The sequence below is a fragment of the Callospermophilus lateralis genome, chromosome 5 (genome assembly GCF_048772815.1).
Source record: "Callospermophilus lateralis isolate mCalLat2 chromosome 5, mCalLat2.hap1, whole genome shotgun sequence".
In the NCBI taxonomy this organism is placed as follows: domain Eukaryota; kingdom Metazoa; phylum Chordata; class Mammalia; order Rodentia; family Sciuridae; genus Callospermophilus; species Callospermophilus lateralis.
In genome coordinates, this window is record NC_135309.1 from 55,951,390 (window position 1) to 55,972,218 (window position 20,829).

Here is a 20,829-nt window from a genome sequence, read left to right on the forward strand (position 1 = left end):
TAGTTACAGATGTTGAATCTATAAACATTTTCCTTGAAACTATGTCCAACAATGACTTTACATCTCAACAATGACTTTATATAAGGATAAGCTCACCTCCAGATTGTGGATTACCCCTCTTTGCCCCTTCTAGACTTCAAAATACCAAAAACCTCTTGTCAAAAACAATGTGAACAAATAGTAAATATAGTTACATAATAAAACATCTATACATTGTGCAGTAATACACATGTTAGTCTACATATCTAACCTAAACTTCGTTTGCAATTTGTAATTTTAAATATAAGTTACATACACAGCAAAAACTTCAGATGAGGCCACTTGCCCATAATCTTAGAAATGTTTTTAGGACATATGGCTCTTTCTCATAAACTATTTTAAAAATGATTGTCCTCAAAACATTTCTATACAGTTATTTCTTACAGCAAAGCACTTTGTTATATGCCATTTTCCATGTTTGTGGAGGAAAGAGTCAAGTTCATATTGCCTGGTCTCAGGTGAATTATGGCTTCTCTTCCTACCTCCATCCTACCCTGGCAATACAGGTCTCGCAACTGAAATTTGATTTCTTTGATTCTGTAACAAATGACAGTTGCACTTCATATTTCTTTCTTTTTTTTTCTACTATTAGAAAACCCAACTAATTTCTCAAACCAGTTACTATGGTTCATATGTTCTGTGCCCTTTCCAGTATCTAGTATGATTCAGAAAATACCCATTCAATGCATTTTCCATGAAATGGAAAATTATAAGATTGGAAGATGAGAATAATTAGCATCAAAGTAGTCAGACTCAAAAGGAGTTGAAAAGAGAGAAGTCCTTTGCTTTGCTGCGTAGGGGTAGGAATAGGGCCTCTGATATTGGCAATGCTCTCGCCTCATTTCAAATGAGCTGTGTCCTTGAGGTCAAAAGGCAATCAGCAAGCTAAAGGTACAGAAGATACCGTAGGGAAGATATCTGAATGCTTTGAAACCAAGCTACCAGCACTCCATGTGCACCAATGTGTTGACTGTGAAAAGAATTAAACAAAATTTTGAATATTAGGATTGGCTCATTTAAGCAGTTAGAGGTTGTGATTGAAATCTTTAAATTCCTCATTTTGAACTTGTCCTATTTCGGGCAAAACATATCATTTGTAACAATTTAATATGTTTTTAGAAGACAAATAATATTTCTACCTTGATCTACAATTAAATAAACAAAAAGTGATATGCTTAATTAGTCTTTCCTCACTCACAAGAAAATTTCTCCCCATTTTCATGGCATTGGGTATCAGCTGTGTTCAACAAACTTTTTGCTGACCCGACAAACAGTGGGTTAGTATTTAGCCTAATCATTTGGCAGTAAAATATCAACTGCAGGAGAATGGAAAGATGCAAAATGCTCTTTATTTTTAATTTATATACCATAAAATACACAGAGAGTATACAATTTAAACTTTTTAATAAACTTTTAATTGTGTGATCATGGGCACAATTCAGTTTTAGGACATTTATGTCACCCTCAAAATTGACCTTATGGCCATAAGACCTACTTTTTGCCTTATAGTTTGAGCGATTTTTATGATAAACTTGAAAATTTTTTTAAAAATCAAATACATGTTAACAGTTAGGTGCCTGTCTTTTCTTATTCATCAGCCCTTGATTGTCTACTTACTAGTTCACTTCAGGTTTGGAAGATGACTTGTCCCCCAAATGCAGACCACTTTGAAAGTCTATGGCTGTATTTTACAATGTGACTTTTGGAAGCTGTACTCATAGGTAGTCAAGGAAAAGAAAGAAAGAAGGCAAGAAATGGAAAAAAAAGGAAAGGCAAGAAGAAAGTAATCTAACTTTTATTCTGTTTGAACCTTAGTCTTTTCATTTGGCAAACACTTTTGTTTTCCAGGGAAGAATGGCTGGTAGGTAATAAAAACCTTTTCAGTGGGAATTTCTTTCCTGACTCCCCAATGATAGTAAATACTAGGAAGAAACAGATTTCTAGAGTACTTGCTGTCTCAGGGATCTGTTAGGGGGTGATTTGTGGGAGAATTAAACTGAAGACCTGTTGTGTAATATTCCACTGCTACTTATTCACCCTTTATTTTGAACAGTTCTTTTAATGGGTTGAATCATGTTCGTTTAGCATGTTTTGTTTGTTTCTGTTTTGTGGGGCTAGGGATTGAACCCACGGCCTTGTGCATGCAAGGCGAGCAATCTACCAACTGAGCTATATCCCCAGGCCCCATTTAGCATATTAAATGAAGTATATTGTGGCAAATTAAATTACAAAATTTAGAATTATAGGCAACTTACTGATTTGTGTTACTGGGGAAAAGGGAGACCTGTAAGAAAGCTACAGTGATAACTGATAACGAAAGCATCTCTCTTAGAATGAAATTTCATAGTTATCAGAATCTGGAGCATGCTGTCCACAAAGTAGGAGAAAGATGACAGTGTTCAGTAGATACTTAGAAATCTGCTGTGTGAGCTGCTGCGCATGGAGCACATTATTAACATATAATCCTTGCCTTTGAGAAATTTATATTGGCCATTCAGAGATCTAAACAAATTACTACCATGTAACATGTATGTTTCAAAGAAATGAGGATAGCCAGACACAATACTAAAAGGAGGATCAACTTGGTTTGTCATATGGGTAGTTAGAGAAATCACTTGGCTTTTACCAAAGTGCTATAGTAAATCAAAACAGACATGAAGTTTTAGCATAAGAATAATAAAATTAAGTTCATTCATAGGAGATTTACTTATGTTGTCTGCCATGGTAAAAAATTAATATTGCCTAAGTTTTATTAGAAAAATCTCAACTCTTTTTAAGAAGCTGTTTCATAGTAATAGCTATCATGACAATTATAATGCAAGGCATTGGTAGTTATCTATGTCTCCAAGGAAGATTTTCAATATTTGTTTCCAAAACTCACCTGCTTGCTTCAATAAGAAGTTAAGGAAACAGCTCAAAGTTCTAATTTCAACAAGTAATATTTTCTTCTCAGTATTTAAAATAAGTTATAAAGTTAGTCCCAAAGACAGGGTATAAGATTCATGGCCATTCTCAATTTAGTTTATATTTTAATTATTTTCTCACTTTTATTCCTTTTCTTTCTTCTTTTAAGTGAAATAATATTTAAGTTTTGCATTTTCTTTGTTGACTTTTGTTCAACTAAGAAGGTATCTTATAGTTTATCTTCACTGTACTTTCCTGCTTTAAGGCAATTAGAACCTGTGGTTTTTAAGCATTATTGAATACTTAGTGTACCATATACTGTCTGTATAAATTCATTTAGCTTCAGCTCTGTGCATGTCAGAATCAGATCCATTGGAGTCCTAATGGGTAGACTTCTAGGCGGAGACTAGGAGTTAGCTTATAGTGTTAGAATGACTGGCAACTCAAACTTCATCAAGATCCTTAGTGTAGGGTAGGTGTGGTGATGCACACCTGTCATCCCAGCGACTCAGAAGACTGAGACAAGAAGGTCACAAGTTCTAAGTCAGCCTCAACAACTTAGTGTTTAGAATAAGAAAAAAATTAAAATATAAGGGGCTCAGGATGTTACTCAATGTAAAGTGCCCCTGGGTTCAGTCCTCTGCCAATACCAAAAAAAAAAAAAAAAAAAAAATCTATTTTAGCATATAAGAGGCAGAGTGATCAGCAATTATTTCAAAACTATGGTTGTATTGTTTCTGTTTATATTTCATAGAGTGAGGTTGGTATACTTGAAAAGGTGTACTTTGGTTTTACTAAATGTTCATAATGTGATAGCCATTAATCACACTATATAATAGAAGGCCACTGAAAAATCATGGAGATCCATTGGTTTGGTATAGCATCAATATCAATGTATTTTCCAGAGTAATCCCCCCTAGTATCAATCAGTAAGGAAGTGCCTCTTCTGTCCAAATCAGGTTTAAGGCCTGGCGATGTGGTTCCTACTAGAGTGTTTTCCTAACATGCTTGAGGCCCCAGGTTTATGCCCAGCATCACAAAAAAAAAAAAAAAAAAAAAAGAACCAAACAAAAAAAGAGGAGAAGGGTTATCAGTAGAGTTCAAACCAGACCCAGATCTATCACCTTCCTCTGCAGCCTGTGTTCCATGCTTAGGCTTTGTAGGATCATCACATCAATCTGTTGAAAGTTGTAACTTGAATAACACCTTCTGTTTACTAAAATAATGCTTTTCCGATTCATTTTGGATCACCCAAACATTTCAGAGTGTATTTTTAGAGCAGCTAATTGTATTTTATAATTTTTCATTTCAATTTATCAGATTGGTTCTTCTTTTATCTCTACACAAATGACACAGTGAAACAGCTGATATCTAAGTTTGAAGAAACTCCTTAAAGAGAGCACTAACCCCAAGATCACTGAAGTCCCTGAACATTCTGCATTCTCCTGCTCAGACTTGCACTGGGCACCTGCTGTTTAATGTAATTAGTTTCAGAGGGAATGTCAGATCAGTCCTTGGGAGTTTGCTCTGACCCAAAAACCCTCATAAGGATATATCAGTGAACCAAAACAAGAAAAGTTACCACAGTGGGGAAGCTTCCTCTCACTACATTATTTGGGGGTGTATTTTTAAGAGTTCAATTTGCTGTCCGACTCAAGTTATTTCCTAGTTGCTAAAGTGTGCTCGAGACAGATGGCTCTATCAAGTTGCTATTTTCCAGAAATGAAGACAGATTTGACTGTATTTAAAAGAATTACAAAATGTTTGAAAATTTAACCCTCGTTTTTAGCAATTGTTGTGATAATAAGATTTTAAAATCCAAGACAAATTGAGATAGCTGATTTTTCAACCTGGATTTGTTCATATGAATTAAAAATAGTACTGAATGAGACTATTTCCAATTTCCTTTTTTTAAGCTGCAATTCAGATTATAATAAGCTGTAATAAAGGGGTCAAAAAAGGGCTCCTTTTGGTAGCAAAGCAAGTCTGACACCAAGTAAGAGCACAGCTGTTCCGTTCAGTTTATTTTCCCTGAGACATAGATGAGCAATGGCTTATTTTGTTGGTATTTGTAAACCACATCATCAAGTCTCAGAACCCTCTTTGTTTATTTCTTGGTTGAGCCTTGCTTATACAATCAGCAACAGCTTATCTGTGCTCCAGAGTTTAAGGAAAGGGCTGTGGGTCTACCTCTGGCCAGTGTGAACAGGAAACAGCTGACCCTTGAAAGACCAGAAGATAGTGAAAGAAGGACCCTAAGAGCACTTCAGAGAGGGAGTACAAGACCCGAGTACAGCCTTCCACTCCAAGAGGAAGACCCTGTCCTTGGAGCATCCAGACTTGAATTTACTAAGGATGCCAGATCACTTCACATCTCCACATCAGTTTCTCATCCATGAAATGCTTTTGAGATGATCTGCCTCAAATGTGGTTGTGAGGATTGACCAGTATCTCTGATAGCATTTAGCAAGTTACATACATTCTGCAGATATCAGATGTTATTATTTTTGTTAGCAAATCCTTTGCTGAATTTCCTACTTGTCTATAAATTCTTCCTTTAGAATTCTATGAGCTGAGCTTCTGGCTGGTTTTGCTGTAGTGGTACTTGTTACCCTCTAAAACAGGAACATTCCATCAGAAAACTATATAAATGAAGCCAAACTGACCCTTTCAGTATTTCCTGTTGTTGGCCTCAGTTCTGCCTCTGGAAGAACACCCATGTGTTCACAGCCATGTCTGGAATTCAAGGGAGCAGTGTGGAGTGAGACATGTCAGCCCGACCCTCTTGGAGCTGGAGTTGATTGAACATAACCCAAGGGAACCCATAACGAAACAACCGCCAATGCTAGGAAGGAAACACGTAAGGAAGTAGGGAAAAGGTGATCAGAGAGTGAGAGTGAGGGCTAGAGTTCTGTCGGTCAAGGAATGTGACAAGTAATATGCGACCTGTAATGTGACATTGAGGCTAAGACCTAGAATGGAGAGCATTGACCTAGTCAGGTGTGAGAAGGCAGCCAAGGGAACGGCATTTGCAAGGGCCCAGGTGAGGGGAATATAAGGAACTGTGGCTGCAGCTTCTTGAGGGAGAAGAAGAGGAGCTCCAGGCAATGGAGAGGTGAGGGAAGCTTCCAAGCTTTGGCAGCTGGGTGGATGGATGGTGCTAGCACTGCCTGAGAAGATGACGGGAATGGAGTGGTAGTGAGGGCTTTTGGTTTGTTTGTTTGTTCATTTTTGTTTTAGAATAACTAGTACTTGTTTTGGACATTGTGAATGGAAAGGTGTTTAAGACATCCAGGTGGAGATGGAACGCAGGAAGAGATCTAGCCTAGAGATGTGAATTTGCACATTATCAACATTAAGGTTTTAAAATCCATGGCAAGTGGTGCAGTTAGTTAGAGGAGAAAGTGTGGAGAATAAGAGGACACAGACTAAGCCTTAAAAAAATCCTGACATCTTGAGGTCAGGTAGAAAAGGAAGAGGCAACAGGACAATGAGAATGCGATGGGACAACAGCCAGAAGAGTCAACAGGAAAAAAGTATTTCAGGAAGTGGGAAAGTGGTAGCTGTCTGGGGGCTGCTCAGAAGCTGGGTAAAGTGAGGACAGAAGTGGCCTGATTAGTGACATAGAAGAGGTCTGTGACCTTGCTAAGCTAAGGATGGAGAAATGAATGAACTGGGAATAAGAAAAGGAATCAGTATCTGAGAACTTTGCCATGAAGAGCAGAGAAAGGGATTGAGTTAGCTTGTTGTGTGTGTGTGTGTGTGTGTGTGTATGTGTTTTAATTTTCTTTCTTTCTTTTTTTTTTTTTTTTTAGATATAGATGGACACAATACTTTATTTATTTATTTATTTTTATATGGTGCTGAGGATCAAACCCAGTGCCTCACATGTGCCAGGCTAGTGCTCTACCACTGAGCCACAACTCCAGCCCCACTTGTTTGTTTTGATGTGTTGTTTTACATGAGATATTACAGTGTGTTTATTTGCTAACAAGAATGATTCAATAGAGATAATGAGTTTAGATGAATAGACTGCTAGGACAATGTAGGTGGATATATCCAGTTAGATAGTAAATAGGCTGGAGAGGTAGAAATAAATATTTGAGAAAGTCAAGGAGTGGGCTGAGTGCCAGAGTGATGGAAACTGGCTTCTGATAGGAGGAGCCTTTTCTCCACTGTAGCACAAGAAGGAGGAGAAGGTTAGTGGATGTATAGGGTAGGTCAAGTTGGGAAGGGGAAGACGGGAAAGATCAAGTCAGGTGGCTTCTGTGATCTCACTGAAGTGTGAAGAGTCGTTATCAGCCGAGAGGGAAGATAGAGGAAGGAGAAGAGGAGGAGGTATGAAAATGGGTAGAAATTTATTTCTTTTAGAGCAGCAGTGAATTTCAAAGTGTGGTTCCTGGGCCAGTAGCATCGGCATCACCTGGAAACTTGATAACTCCTATGAAATGCTAATTATTGGACCCCATCAAAGACCAGCTAGGTCAGGAACTATCAAGATAGGACCCAGTAAATGGCTCTAAGGACTCTTTAGGTGATTCTGATGCTGGCTAAGGTGTTGCTGGACAATATTTTAAGGATAAGAGCCTGAATAAAGTGAATGTGATCAATGAGACATACTTAGTCCTACCCTCTTGGAGCTGGAGTTGAGTGGACAAAAACCAAGTAAACAAAATGATATATTGCAAGTGTGTTCCTGTTGTGTGATTTTCTCACTGTGTTTGGAAGCTTGGCTTGAGGCAAGGATGAGGGATTGCTGGGATTCAGCCTGAACAGGGGTGTCCTGAGAACAGCAGAGAGTGGTGGCTTTGGAGTGTTTCAGGGGCATCTTCCCATGATGGATCATGAAATCTTAAGCCAGACAAGAAGGGAAGAAAATCAGAGGGGGCTGATGGGAAGAAGAAATAGTGGTCAGTGGGTTGAAGGTCTCACAATGTCAGAAGGGCCACACCAGTGCACAGAAGGGTTTTATATAGCAGAGCTGGGTCCTGCTGAGCCTACTAGCCATAGAGAATAGTGCCTTCAAGAGCTGACTAAATGAGTCCTGTGTAAAAAAAGTCTGACAACAAATGCTTTCTTTGGCCTGTATGCGTGCATTAAGGGGCCAGGAAGTTACAACATAGTTGGATGACACACAAGCTTTTTAAGGAAAAGTTAATAATGATATAAGTAAAACCATACTGGAAAATGTTCCCTTTCTTTAAATCAGCTATTGAAATTATTCAACTTCTATAGTAACTTATTTTTGTGCAACTCATAATAGTAATAATAACATACTATCAGATGTGCCAGGCATTTATTATTTTTGTTTATTTTTAATAATCTATATTTGCTACATTATTATTATGTACCAGGCACTGTAACAAGTTTAAAGTCATGAGTTTTAGCTTATCATGATTACAGCCTATGAGATAGATTTTATTACTGAGCCTATTTACAGATGAGAAAATAGAAGCACAGAGGGCTTAAAAACTGACCAAATATTAAATTTAAACAATTTAAGTAAATAGATGTTCAGAAGTGCATACAATTTACACAATTCCTATAAACCCAAACTACCTACCCTTCACTTCTAAGTAACTATGAAATAATAAATGTCATTTTCCCTTGATTATTGGCTGCTCCAGGTTGATCACACCCAGCTAGGGAAATGTACATAAAGAAGTGTTGACAGGAAATTGCCAGGAGATCCCAAGCTGCCCAGCCTCTCTTTTGGGCACAGTTGGGACAGGCTGGGGATGAGGGTGGCTGAGTCAGATCTGGCCTGGTTGTGTGGACTATTGGGTGCTGATCTCTTGTGGTGTTTGGTGGTCTCCTTGATTATCTCCTGACCCTCTACCCATCCTGGGTGATGTCTGGTCCCTCAACATCCCTACCCTGGGACACTGATGGGCAGGAGACAGAAGGAACCATGAAGGTTATCTGGAGATGTAAAAGGCATATGATGACTTATGACTGCTGCTGCTGCTTTTTTTTTTTTTTTAATAAATGTGTTTTTTCCTCAAACTTATCTAAGATCTTCAAGTTATAAAACTTCTGCTTGAAAATATATAGTCATTTTAACCTACTAGTAAATCCTTGCTGTCTCTCTTTAATTGTTCTTAATAGGAAACTGTTAAAAGATCATAAAATTTGTGATTAAAGACCTATTAACGTAAAATGGCATTTTTTTTTCCACCAGATAATGCTGACTTATACCCTATGGCTCATTCCACAGTGATTTAGATGATCCTTTGTAGAATAAGTTTAATGAAACACGCCATTTCCATAGGGATACTATCTATGATTTGTTTAAAAGACCCAATTTGTGAGGACATTTTTCTAAATAATCAGCTTACATTTTTCTTTGTTTAGTCTCATCTCATTAACTATAAACTTGGTTTCTTTACTGTCTTATAACATGTGTTCTTAGCAGCTGCTGAATTAGGCATACAAGGTTTTTCATGCATTGGTCTTTCCTTGCTTTTTATGGACAATGCAATGTGTATGTAAACCTCATTTCTTGTTTCTTTTACATTTGCTATTCTTTATGTCATAGACTTTTTAAAATAGCAAATTAAAAAATAGTATACCAAGGTTGTTTTTCTTTTTTTCTAAGTATTCTATCTAGTTCTAAGGTGGTACATTAAAAATAAACAGAATTGGTGTCTCCCCCCACTCACTGTGTGCATGCACAGCCATAGGCAAGAGGCCTGTGTTAGTGTTAGAGATAACAACCCAAGGAAAAGGACTTACCTAAGATTGAGGTTTATCAAGTATTGAGAAGTGTAGTGTAAAGTAATCCTGATTTTTTTTAAAGTTCATTTGTTCAAGGTGAGAAGGGATTGGAAATGTTTGATTCTTTTCTCCTTTCCTTCATAACCACAAAAAAGCAGCTAAGGTCAAAGATCGTGTCCATAGTCAAAGTGAGAGGAGGGAGGAAATGGGTAAAGAAATGAGCAAGAAGAATGAGGGCCGGTGGAGTCTGGGGCATTCACTTTAAGGAAGTTGGTTGATGTTTCCCAGCCAGTGACTCCCAACAGACATCTTACTGACCAGATCCACATCACAAGCAACGGGGAGCTGGTTTTTCTTATTTGCTCTTTTTTTGACAACTTGCCACATACCCCAACAAAATTGGTGTTTCATTAATAAGGACAAGGGGGAGACTGGATCACATGTATGCACTATCAGTTGATGCCACACCTCCAGGGGCAGACAGCCGGCAGAGAATCCAGGTGGAGCAGCTTTCCGTGCACTCTGTGCCTACTTCCTGGGGATACCTGGGCCAAGTCAGGAGTTGGCCCAGTTACTGGATTCCAAGTTACTGGAGGATGTATTTGGGTGCTGGGTTTGGGATAAGGGTTGGAGTATTCTCTCCATGCCCTCAGAGAACAGATTCCAGCTTGGACCCACCATGCAGTAATTACCAGCCATGTACATACAGGCCTCTTTTCTCCCGTCTTTGATTGTGCTCTGTCTTCCTTGGTGTTGTTCTTTTGGGCTGCTGATGGCCTTCCTCTGTATTTGTGTGAACAAGATCATTGCATTTTTTTTGTTGTTGCAGTGAAAAGACCAAGCACCTCCTCTCACTTTTCTTTACCATTTCTATGTAGATTTGTTCTTAACTGTAGACCCCTGAGCCACCTCCACAAAGGCCACTTTTCATTCCTTGTATTGTTTCTCTGAAGACTTTCTACGAATCTTGAAATAAGTGTCTGGCCACACTCTCTAGCCATTTCCCACTGTGTTCGCAGTAAGTGCTGCGCACTGTGAGCTTTGCCAAGGGTTGCTAAATTCCTGTAAAACATTAATCGCATACTGCAGCATTTAAGTAGGTGACTCAATGCAGTGTTTATAACTGGATAAATGTAAAATGGTGTTGAAGTTCTTCTTTAAAAAGAAAAAAAAAATGATGTTAGCCCAGTACACTGTGTCTTAACTACAGTGCAATAGGAATGTGTGTACCTAGGAAGGCCTAATCCATTTAAATTATACCACTTGAAACCCAGCTGTGCTGGAGCTGGGTCAAAGTGTGCAGTATATAAAGAAAAAGAATGTTAAATAAATCGAAGGAATAAACTGGGTACTTGGAGGAACAAGTAGGGGACTTGAGAGAGCAGATTGTTTTCAAGCACTTTAAAAACATCAATTCATCAACACCCATGGCTATGCTAATTGTAAATCTTTCATTAAAATCTGGTCTCCTGAGGCTACCTTGAGGCAACATCTTACAAGCCTACCTGTGATTACCATTTCTTCTTTAAAATAATAAGAGCACTTCCATAAGCATATTCTACAATTTGTATTTAAATTAGTACCTTACTACATTATTTAATTACTGAATCAGCTTTGGTTTGCTTGGTAACATAGTATTTTATTCAAATGTGTAAGTTAGTCCCCTGATCTTAGTTTTGACTTTCAGGTAAGTAGCTAGTTTATAATTGCTTTTAGAATTCGTTTTTCTGATGTATCAATAAAATGTCTCATAAATTCTGATGTTATCTATAATGTATAGTCGAGGCACATTTTTATTAGACACAGGCAATTTAAATGGATCAAATGTGTATAATGTATGACTTTATTTTACTTTGTGCAGTGCTAGAGATTGAACCCAGTGCCCTGAGCATGGTAGGCAAGTGCTCTACCCCTGTACTACCTCCCAGTCTGAATATATGAATTTGAAGTCATTTGATCCGATCATTTGTGGAAAAAGAATTGAGCTGGTCAGAAGTTGTCAAATAAGTTTTGAAATGTTATGAGTTCAGATCCTTTTGTATTTCTTTTGCTTTGTTTTCAATTTTATAAATTTTTATATGAGGGGTGAGTATAATTTTATTGCCTTTTTTCTTCTGAAAGCCTTTATATACTTGTAAGAATTAGTTGAGCTGTGAAGATAAATTTAAAATAAAGGAAAATCAAGAATGTATTTAAAGGAGCCGATTTCTTTTTATATTTTTTTCCTTCTCCCTACTCTCTTCCCTTCCCCTGGTTCCTCTCCTTTACTGATCTCCCTTTGATTTTTATGACACTCTACCACTACCACCTTTCTTTTCCTTTTTCCTCCCTAACTTATACATATGAGAGAAAACATAACCTTTGGCTTCTGAGTACCGTTTTACTTTGCTTAACATAATGTTATCAAGATCCATGTATTCCTCTGCAAATGACATAATTTCATTCTTTATGGCTGTATAAAAGTACATTGTATGTGTATCCACATTTTTCTAATCTATTCATCCACTAGCAGACATTAAGGCTGGTTCCACAGTTTGGCTATTGTGACTTGTGCTGCTATAAACATGGGTGTAAAGGAGCCAATTTCAATAGCTTTCTTAAGTTTATCTATGGTATAAATTAAGTTTATAAATATTAATAGAAAAATACATATCGGAAAAGGTAAAAAATTTCAAGAAAATTCAGTAAGAAGCTAAACTATGTAACATGGAACATTTGTATATGCAGTAAGTGCTGATAAATATTTGTGAAATGAATAAATCTGTGAATCACTATATCTATTTGAAAGTAGTTTGGAACTAGAGAGACCTGGATTTAAATTGTGACTGTCCCTTATGTTTTGAGAAACTACATAGATTCAGCCTTTTTGAGCCCCAACTTCTCATATGTAGAATTTGGGTAATAACAATGTCTTATCACATTATGAGAATTAAATATGATAAAGAGTCTGGCAGAGAATAGACACTAAGTAAATATTATTATTATAAACCACATGAAAATGGCCATATTTGTTAGGTTAAAATTTTTGAAAGTTAATATGATTCAACCCAGCATTAATCATCATATGACATAAACTGATTCTTTTACAAAAAAAAAAAAAAAAAAAAAAAAAAAAATCCCTCCAAGTTAACTTAATCCAACCAGAGGTTTGAGGAAAATTTCCTAAGGGAGATATGACTTGACCTAAGACTTAAAAGATGAGGTAGTACTGGCCAGTTGAAAAAAGGTGGAAGGACTTTTCCAATAGTAGAGCTGCACCCCCACCTAGCTTGCTGCCTTGGGGTGAGCTAGCATAAGAGACTGTTTCAGGTGGTGCTGGTTGGCTAGATTTGGTTCATTGGCTGTTATAAACTCTTTACAATGCTATATTGAGAAGCACAGTCTACTGACCCAGCACTATAAATCTTTTTCAATAAAATAATGTTTGAACATAGCACTCTAATTTATGTAAGTTTAATTAAAGATTTTAGACATATACTATTATAAATCTACATGTTAAAATTAGAAAAGAACAATTTATTTATTTTGTAATTAACACAAGTAGAAATAAAAGTTCTGATACTTTTCTCCTCAATAACAATTAAAGGTAAGAATTAACTCTCCATATGTCCATAACCCACTTTTGAGAATTTTTCATATTGACCTCTGAAAAATTCACTGAGCATGGGCAAAAGTTTTCCTAATGCTTCTTAACAATGTTTCTTGAGAGGTTAAAGCTTATATTTTCAGTACCTGCAGAAGCCCCAGCTTAGAAAATGAATGTAATCATTGCTTAAAACTGATTGTATCCGTAGGATTACTAAGAACAGAAACAAAACCCTTTAGAGAGGATATACCTTGAACTTGCAGTAGATTCTTGAGTTCATGTACCAAAACTACAAAACACAGAAGAAAATCAGCAACTATGAATAAGTGTCAAGACATACACATACACCAGCAAGATTAGATCCCAAGAACTTGAAGTAAAACAATAATTTGATGGATATCAAAATATGTTTAATGTAATAGAAGACCTAAGAAAAGACCAAGAAGCTAAGAAAAACAGAGCAGATGGATTTGAAAATGAACCAATATAATTATTAAAATTAACTCAGTGGATTGATCAAGAACATTTTAGAGATACTCCCCCCCCAAAAAAAGGATTGAATGCAAGACTGTTATATCTGAGGAACTCAGGTCATGTCATGTACACCTAGTTATCCCACCTACCATCCATCCGTGTAAGATCATTTGAAGGCCTCCAAATCGACTGAGCAGAAAAAAGCAAATTCCTTCCCCTGACCTAGAAACCCCATCCAACATCTCTAGCTCCAGTTCTCCCATTTTATTCCTCAACTTCATTATTTTCTTGTAGCTTCCTTTCAGTTTTTCTAATGTCATGTTTCTATCTTCACAGACCTTTGAACAAGCTATGTTTTGTGTTTGAAATATTCCATTCCCTTTACCCTCTTGGAGGCATTCAACTCTCAGCTCAAATGTCACTTCCTGGGGAAGCTTTCCTTTACTCCACTGATTAATACAGGTACTTTGTAACTAATGATCAAGGAACTTGATCAAGGAACTTTTATTCAATACTAAGTTTGCAATTTCACATTCATTTATTATGATTATTTGGATACCATTCACTTACCCCTTGTCAGATAGGGGGTAAGCCTCAGGAGAGCAAGACCACTTTTGTTTGGCTAAATATTGTATCCTCAACATCATGCTTGTACCTTGTAGAGGATAACATTTTTATATGAAAAGATAATTCAGAAATACACAGCATAAGCTTTGATCTTAAAATAGCTCAAAAAAGATAGTGGATTTTCCAGTTTCTACTATTCTGTAGTTAGTTTTTCTTTTTAGCCACATTATCAAAAATGATATTACATTTTTTTCAAATCTTCTTAAGCCATATCACATTATTTCTTTGCACAGATTCATTACTCCTTAAATTGGCCCTTCTTAGCATTCAGTTTTTAGTGCAGGTCCACAGATTTATTGCACCATCATCTGTAAAGCCCTGTGAAACCCTAGCAGATATCTGTTCAAATTCCATGACTGGTACAGTTTTTACCAAGACAGGGTAGACATATCTTGGGAATAGTGTCACATGCAAAAAAAAAAGGGGGGGGGGGTGCAGGGTGCAGTGGCAGTGGGCTCTTCAGAAGTACCACCTGATTTGTATTTTTCAGATGGTCATTATTCATCTTATGTCTGTTTACTGGATGACTTTTTAAAAAGTGTTCTTTGCTAACCTTACTATGGTTCATTTTGTGAAATGGTGAGCAAATGCTAGGACGTATGTCCATTTTTAAAGACTGAGACTGCAAAGCCTCTGTGAGCTAGTTGGTTTGAGTCCCAGAGGACAGTGACACTGGAGCCCACTTACTGCAGTGAGGAGGTATTGATTTTTCTCTCTCCTTGTTCTTAGCAGCACCTCTGAAGTAGGTATGGTTTGAAGCATCTTTCATGGTGAAGAAGGGAAATACTGTCTTGGTGAACTTTGTCACCCCCCAAATCAGACATTTCAAACCAAACTAGATGGAATGGGAAAGGGGTTTTAAAGGACTCTGGTAAACCTTCTGACTTGGTTCAGTACCCTGGCTTTTGTGACAGGGAGGTTCCCTACCGTTTATAGCGACATTGATAGACAATGGGGAAAGGGGTGTGTGTGTGTGTGTGTGTGTGTGTGTGTGTGTTTCACATTTTGAAAAGAGAATAAAAGGATCAAACTGGTGAAAACAACACAGCTTTGTGCAGTGATCGTGTAAGGTTAGCAAAGTGGTCTTGTCCAAGTTTTCAACAAGATGTTCCTTTCCTGTTATAATTGGCTGCTGGGTAGGTTTGGACCTAACTAGAATGCCAGCGTTCGATTTCACCGTGTCCTCGGTGGAGATGTGTCACCGTTTATGCTCGCCTTAGTGACAATTTTCTAAAATGGAAGCTCGTGGGAAATCATTACAGTGTTTATATGTCTCCCTCGTTGGATGGCGTTATCCTGTGATATTTTACCAGTGTTTTCTGCTGTATGATGGCATCTTGTGAAGGTTAAGGCAGAACAAGTCCCTCTGTAATTTTGTGACTACATTTTATGCACTGAAGAAGAAAAGATAACTGACAATTAAGTATTTGGGATGTCACAGAAAGAACATGTGCAACTAATCAATGGTATCCTTTGGGAACATGATTTTATAAAGCTGATAAGGTAGAAAAATCAGGATTTTGTGATTTGGGTTACATGATGATAATTGTACCTTTTCAATAAAAAAGACATTTCTCTTGGAGTAAACACTGAGCTTGCAGGGGCTTTGGAAGCAATGATGTTGTTTTTCTGCCCCATGCAGGCAACTTTTTTGTTAATCCTTTTGTAGATTATGAGGTTTTTTCTTATTATTTACTTTTTCAAGTGATATTTCTGAAGGATCATCTGGTCTGTTTTAAGGGAAATGGCTTATTCGTACGAAAGTGAATAACCCTGTATAAAGAGAATATATATATATATATATATATTGTTTTGCTTCTTAGAAACTATACTCAATTACCCAGTTTTAGTATTTATCAGTTGGATATAGTACTGTCAAAGTCTGCCACATAAGATATCATATATTTATTACATTTCTTTGATTTAACCTCATTTTTTATGCCTTCTTAATTATCTGATTTTTAGTCTAAATATATTCCTGTAAATTGTTTGGAAATTTCTTTCTGTTAATCCCATAGCATCTCCCATCTGCATGTGTATTAAGGGCCCATAGTATTTAGATGTTCTTTGAAACCTCCTCTCCCCGTTCATGTGTCACTTTTGCTAGTTGTATTGCACAGGCTTAGAGGTAGACTTCTTCCCTGTTGGTTGGGACATGCTTGCTTGCTCCAACTGCTTTGAACATGCTGAAGAACCAGGGGCCACCTCCTTAACAGAATGGTTAGCCAACTTAAAGATCATTTTCTTCTTGGCCCTCCATGCCTCATTCCACTAGTCCAGTAGTACCCAATATTGGGTGACCTCACTGAGTCTGAGTTTCTTCCTAAATATACTCTTATTTCTCCCTGTTTGGGGACTTGATCATATTGCACTAAAGTGGAGGAGAAGATGATTCAGCTCATTTGACACCTTGTGGAAGCAGCACTTCTTGGTGATCTACCATTTGAGACCCACAGCACTTGCCCACATACAGTCACTCCGTCCTGCCTCTGAGTAATTAATTCTGCCTCTTGTAGTATTTTACTCAGTGCTTACAGTACGATTTATTTCCAGCTTTTTCTCCAACTTCTCATGTTCACTTTTATTTCTGATGTCTTACTGCGTGATTTCGTTGCTGGGCCACGAGTACCGAGACTCAAGCAGCACAGTCATTAGGTAATGGGTTAGACAGCCCTGGACCCAGGACCCTTCACTGCCCCACAAAACAAAATGCCCCTCTCGTGATGGACCCAGGACCCTTCACTGCCCCACAAAACAAAATGCCCCTCTCGTGACAGGTGTGGTAGACTAGTGTACCCTGGCCCAGCAGCAAGAGAGTTTAACATCATTTTCCATAATAGTTTTTCAAGTTTGGGAACCCTTCCTACTGATGATTCTTTCATTTCTTAGTTGTATGTAGAAGACTCAAAAGCCACAAATATAAACTACTTTCTAGAACTGGTAAAGTAGTAGATTTTGATCTATCAGAAAGAATCCTTTGCCATGATAGTCTCACTACGAGACAAATATTTTCAAATGCATCCCAGGGTTGGAAACCTTAATGAGTTCTAATAGCCAGGCAGCCACACTCCAGCAGGGTTCTAATTGACAGAGTAGAAAACGGCAGCAGGAAGGCCAGTGTGTCTTTGGGGAGCTGGCATGCAGCACAGGACCGGCTGGGTGTCAGGCGCCCAGCCAAATAAGTGCACCCAGCAGTGTGGTGTCACAGTTGAGCTAGAAGTTGGCAGTCGATGGGCTGCCAGTGGTCCGAGAGCCTCCTCCTCTGAAAGCACCATTATAAATGTCTGTGTATTTTTTAAAAAATTATAGTAGATGGATACAATACCTTTATTTTATTTTTATGTGGTGCTGAGGATCGAACCCAGTGCCTCACACGTGCTAGGCAAACACTCCACCAGTTGAGCTATAGCCACAGCCCTGTCTATTTTTTTTTAAAATCAAGCAAACTGCTCAACTTTTATCCAGTTTTCAAAAATTTCCATGAATCATAGAAGGCTAAGAATCCCTTTTTACTAGATGGACAATAACCTGAACTTCCAAAATGGATAAAATATGTGGTTGGGCATTGATTCAACAAAACTGCTCAAAGGAAAGAGAATTAACACCTCTTGAATGCTAATTGTATACCAGAGACTCTTGGAGACCTTTCCCTTTAAGGTAACAGAGGAAGAATTTGAACCCAAGTCTTGCTCTAAAGCCCACATGCTTCATATACTGCACTACTCTGTAAAGAATGAAAACGACTAACCATTGAAGATTAGTCAAAAATAAAAAGATAAGCCATCTTAAACAATGGGGAAATGTGATTTGTTGTCCAAAAATGTGACTTCAAAAAAAAAAATTAAGAGCTTATTCATGGAATAGAGATAGGTGATCCAAACCAGATGAGGGTCTCAAGTTCATGGGATGATCCAGGTTGCAGCCTTGAGAAGGGGCAACTCCTCCCCAGCAAAAGCGTCTCAAGCAATGAAGACAATGTCAATGGAACAGTTTTGAGGCCCCACTTCACTGTTCAGTCTCTCCTGAGTGAGATCATGTGTTTATGAACAGAAAGATTTGGTTGAACTAATTTAATTCCTCTTTTGCATCTCTGTACTAATTAATGACAGTTGTTTCACTTGTACATTTTTTATTAAATTAGGTAAATTCTGCTATATTACCCTTCATCTCTGTTTGGACTTAAGTATTAATTCTTTTCATACAAGCTCTCTTAACAGAGTTAAGAAAATATTCCTGCCCACATAACTGATTGCTTAACTAGCCCCCTCCCCCTTCCAGGACTTCCTTCTTTTTGACTGTAAATCCTAAGAACATTTTGGTCATTGTTTTCTGGGAAATATTAATTGGCAATATTCAGGGAACAAAAATAAATACAAGTTTCTGGAGTTTTCTGTATCCTTTTTTTGCCAGTGTATGTTACCTAAAACAATGTGATCATCTATTTGGAGAACTCTGGGGAGGCTGAGCAGGATTAATTCCTGTCCCTGTGTTGCAGTGTAAACAGCTTTTTGCCTGTCTTTTGTCATTAATGATCATGCTGTAGATGTAGCCAGTGCATTGTAAGCCAATCTGTCAAGGCAAATAAACAATTCACCTTGTTAAAATTCCCTAAATCTTGCATTAATAAAACCAAAGTAACCCCCTGAACACTCAAGAGATGTCTTCCTCCATACTGCGGTGATGGATGACATGTCTAAAGATCCTGGAAATTAAGTAGTTCAGGTCATTAAAAGTGTCCCACACTTGTTATTGATTTAATTTATTTTAAAAAGGTGGGGGTGGAGATAAGAATGTGATACCCCCGTTTTTTTTTAATCTGAAAGCTACCACTTGTATAGATAATTAAAGCTATTGCCCCAGTGAACAGCTCTGTATTTGTTACAACATTAAGCTTTATTATTTAAATAGGTATTATGTGTCCTCTGAAACAGACAGATCACTAACAACTTGATAACCATTGCAACTCGTATCCTGGCAAAAATTCCTTAGAGTTTCATATGTGCGATAATTCCCCAAGCTTCTGAGTACCAGGCACTGAAATAATGACCTCTGGGCATCCCCAAAATCCCCTTGGGTAGGTAAAAATTTAGATGAAGGTCAAATGATTTGGAGGAAATTAATTGCAAGAGCAATGGGATCATGCTTCTGGACAGAGGTTTATTTATTTTTTATTTCTTAACTTTCCATTTTCTGTATTTTTATAATCAGGGAAACAATATTATAAATAAATATGCGATATATACACAGATATTTATATATATATGGCTACATGGGAAAACATTTAAGTATTTTGATTCTATTATTAAACTCAAGTTTGAAATTGTGTGTGTGTGTGTGTGCGCACGCGCGCGTATACTTGTTCATCACTAGGTTTCTCCACCAGCCCACACTCCTTTGAAACCATAGAAGTCACTTGTGTCCCAGTCTCTTATGCAAGAGATGCCCAGTAAATATTTCATAAATAAAGTAGAATTTCCACTTTTCTTCTCTTTTATTCTTTAAGCTTCCATGGCTACCACAGACTGTGTGAGAAATAGTGACAGCGCCTACCCTTTGACAGTGCTGGCTCTCCAGATGAGCCAGCCCTCTCTAGAACTGAACAGCAAGAGGGTTGGGCACTAGTAGCTCAGTCTAGCAGGACTAGCAACTGATATAGTCCCTCACTTCATCTACATGTCCTGAACTGGGCAACAATTCCAAAGCCTTATGAGAAATGGGACAACTTAATATGTAAATTATGAATAAAAATCAAGATATTATGAAGAATTGTATATTTGAAAGATACACAGAATTTGACCTGACTTTTTTCTTTTGCTGTGTATCTTATTCATTATCTTACCTGGTTGTTCCTGATTAGCTGTGTGGATGATATTTCAACATCAATTTTCACTGGTCTTTAAACAACATGTGTTTATTGGGAAAAAATTTCCCCATGATAAGTTATAAAAAAGGACTCTTACCAATAGTTATTTTAATTTCAGAAGTTATTATATTTTCTGTTTCCTTCCATAATTTTTTAGGGAAAAATGGAGGGGAGATCACAATTTTGAAATATTTTTTTAAAAAACCATAAATATGGTTTTTTAAACCATAAATATGGTCATTTTTAAACCATAAATATATTTTTTTAAAAAAACCATAAATATGGTCAGTTCACACACTCTTGAAATATTTTTTTTAAAAAACCATAAATATGAAAATGCACTGTGTAGTTGTCCATCAGAGTTCTCCTTTAAATTGCATAATTCAAACCTCTGAATACTGACATGCTTATGCCATTATGCCAGCTATTTAACAGAGCTCTTTAAATGATAGAACTCTATAGATTTTTTTTTCAATGTATACACTGATTTACACTTAGCAGGTAAAGTTGTTACTGACCCTTTAAGTGGAGCTCTCCACATAGAAATAAATGTCAGTTGATCCTAGTGCAGAACAGGTGATAGCTGAGGGTTTTGACTAAATCTTCCAGTTAGAAAAAC

At 37.3% G+C, this 20,829-nt stretch overlaps 1 protein-coding gene across 2 annotated transcripts in view; it reads left to right on the plus strand.

Moving 5' to 3' along the window:
- The window catches only part of Snx24 (sorting nexin 24), a 159,857-nt gene that overhangs the window by 128,161 nt on the left and 10,867 nt on the right, over nucleotides 1–20,829 (plus strand). The gene's annotated exons all lie outside the window — the stretch shown is intronic.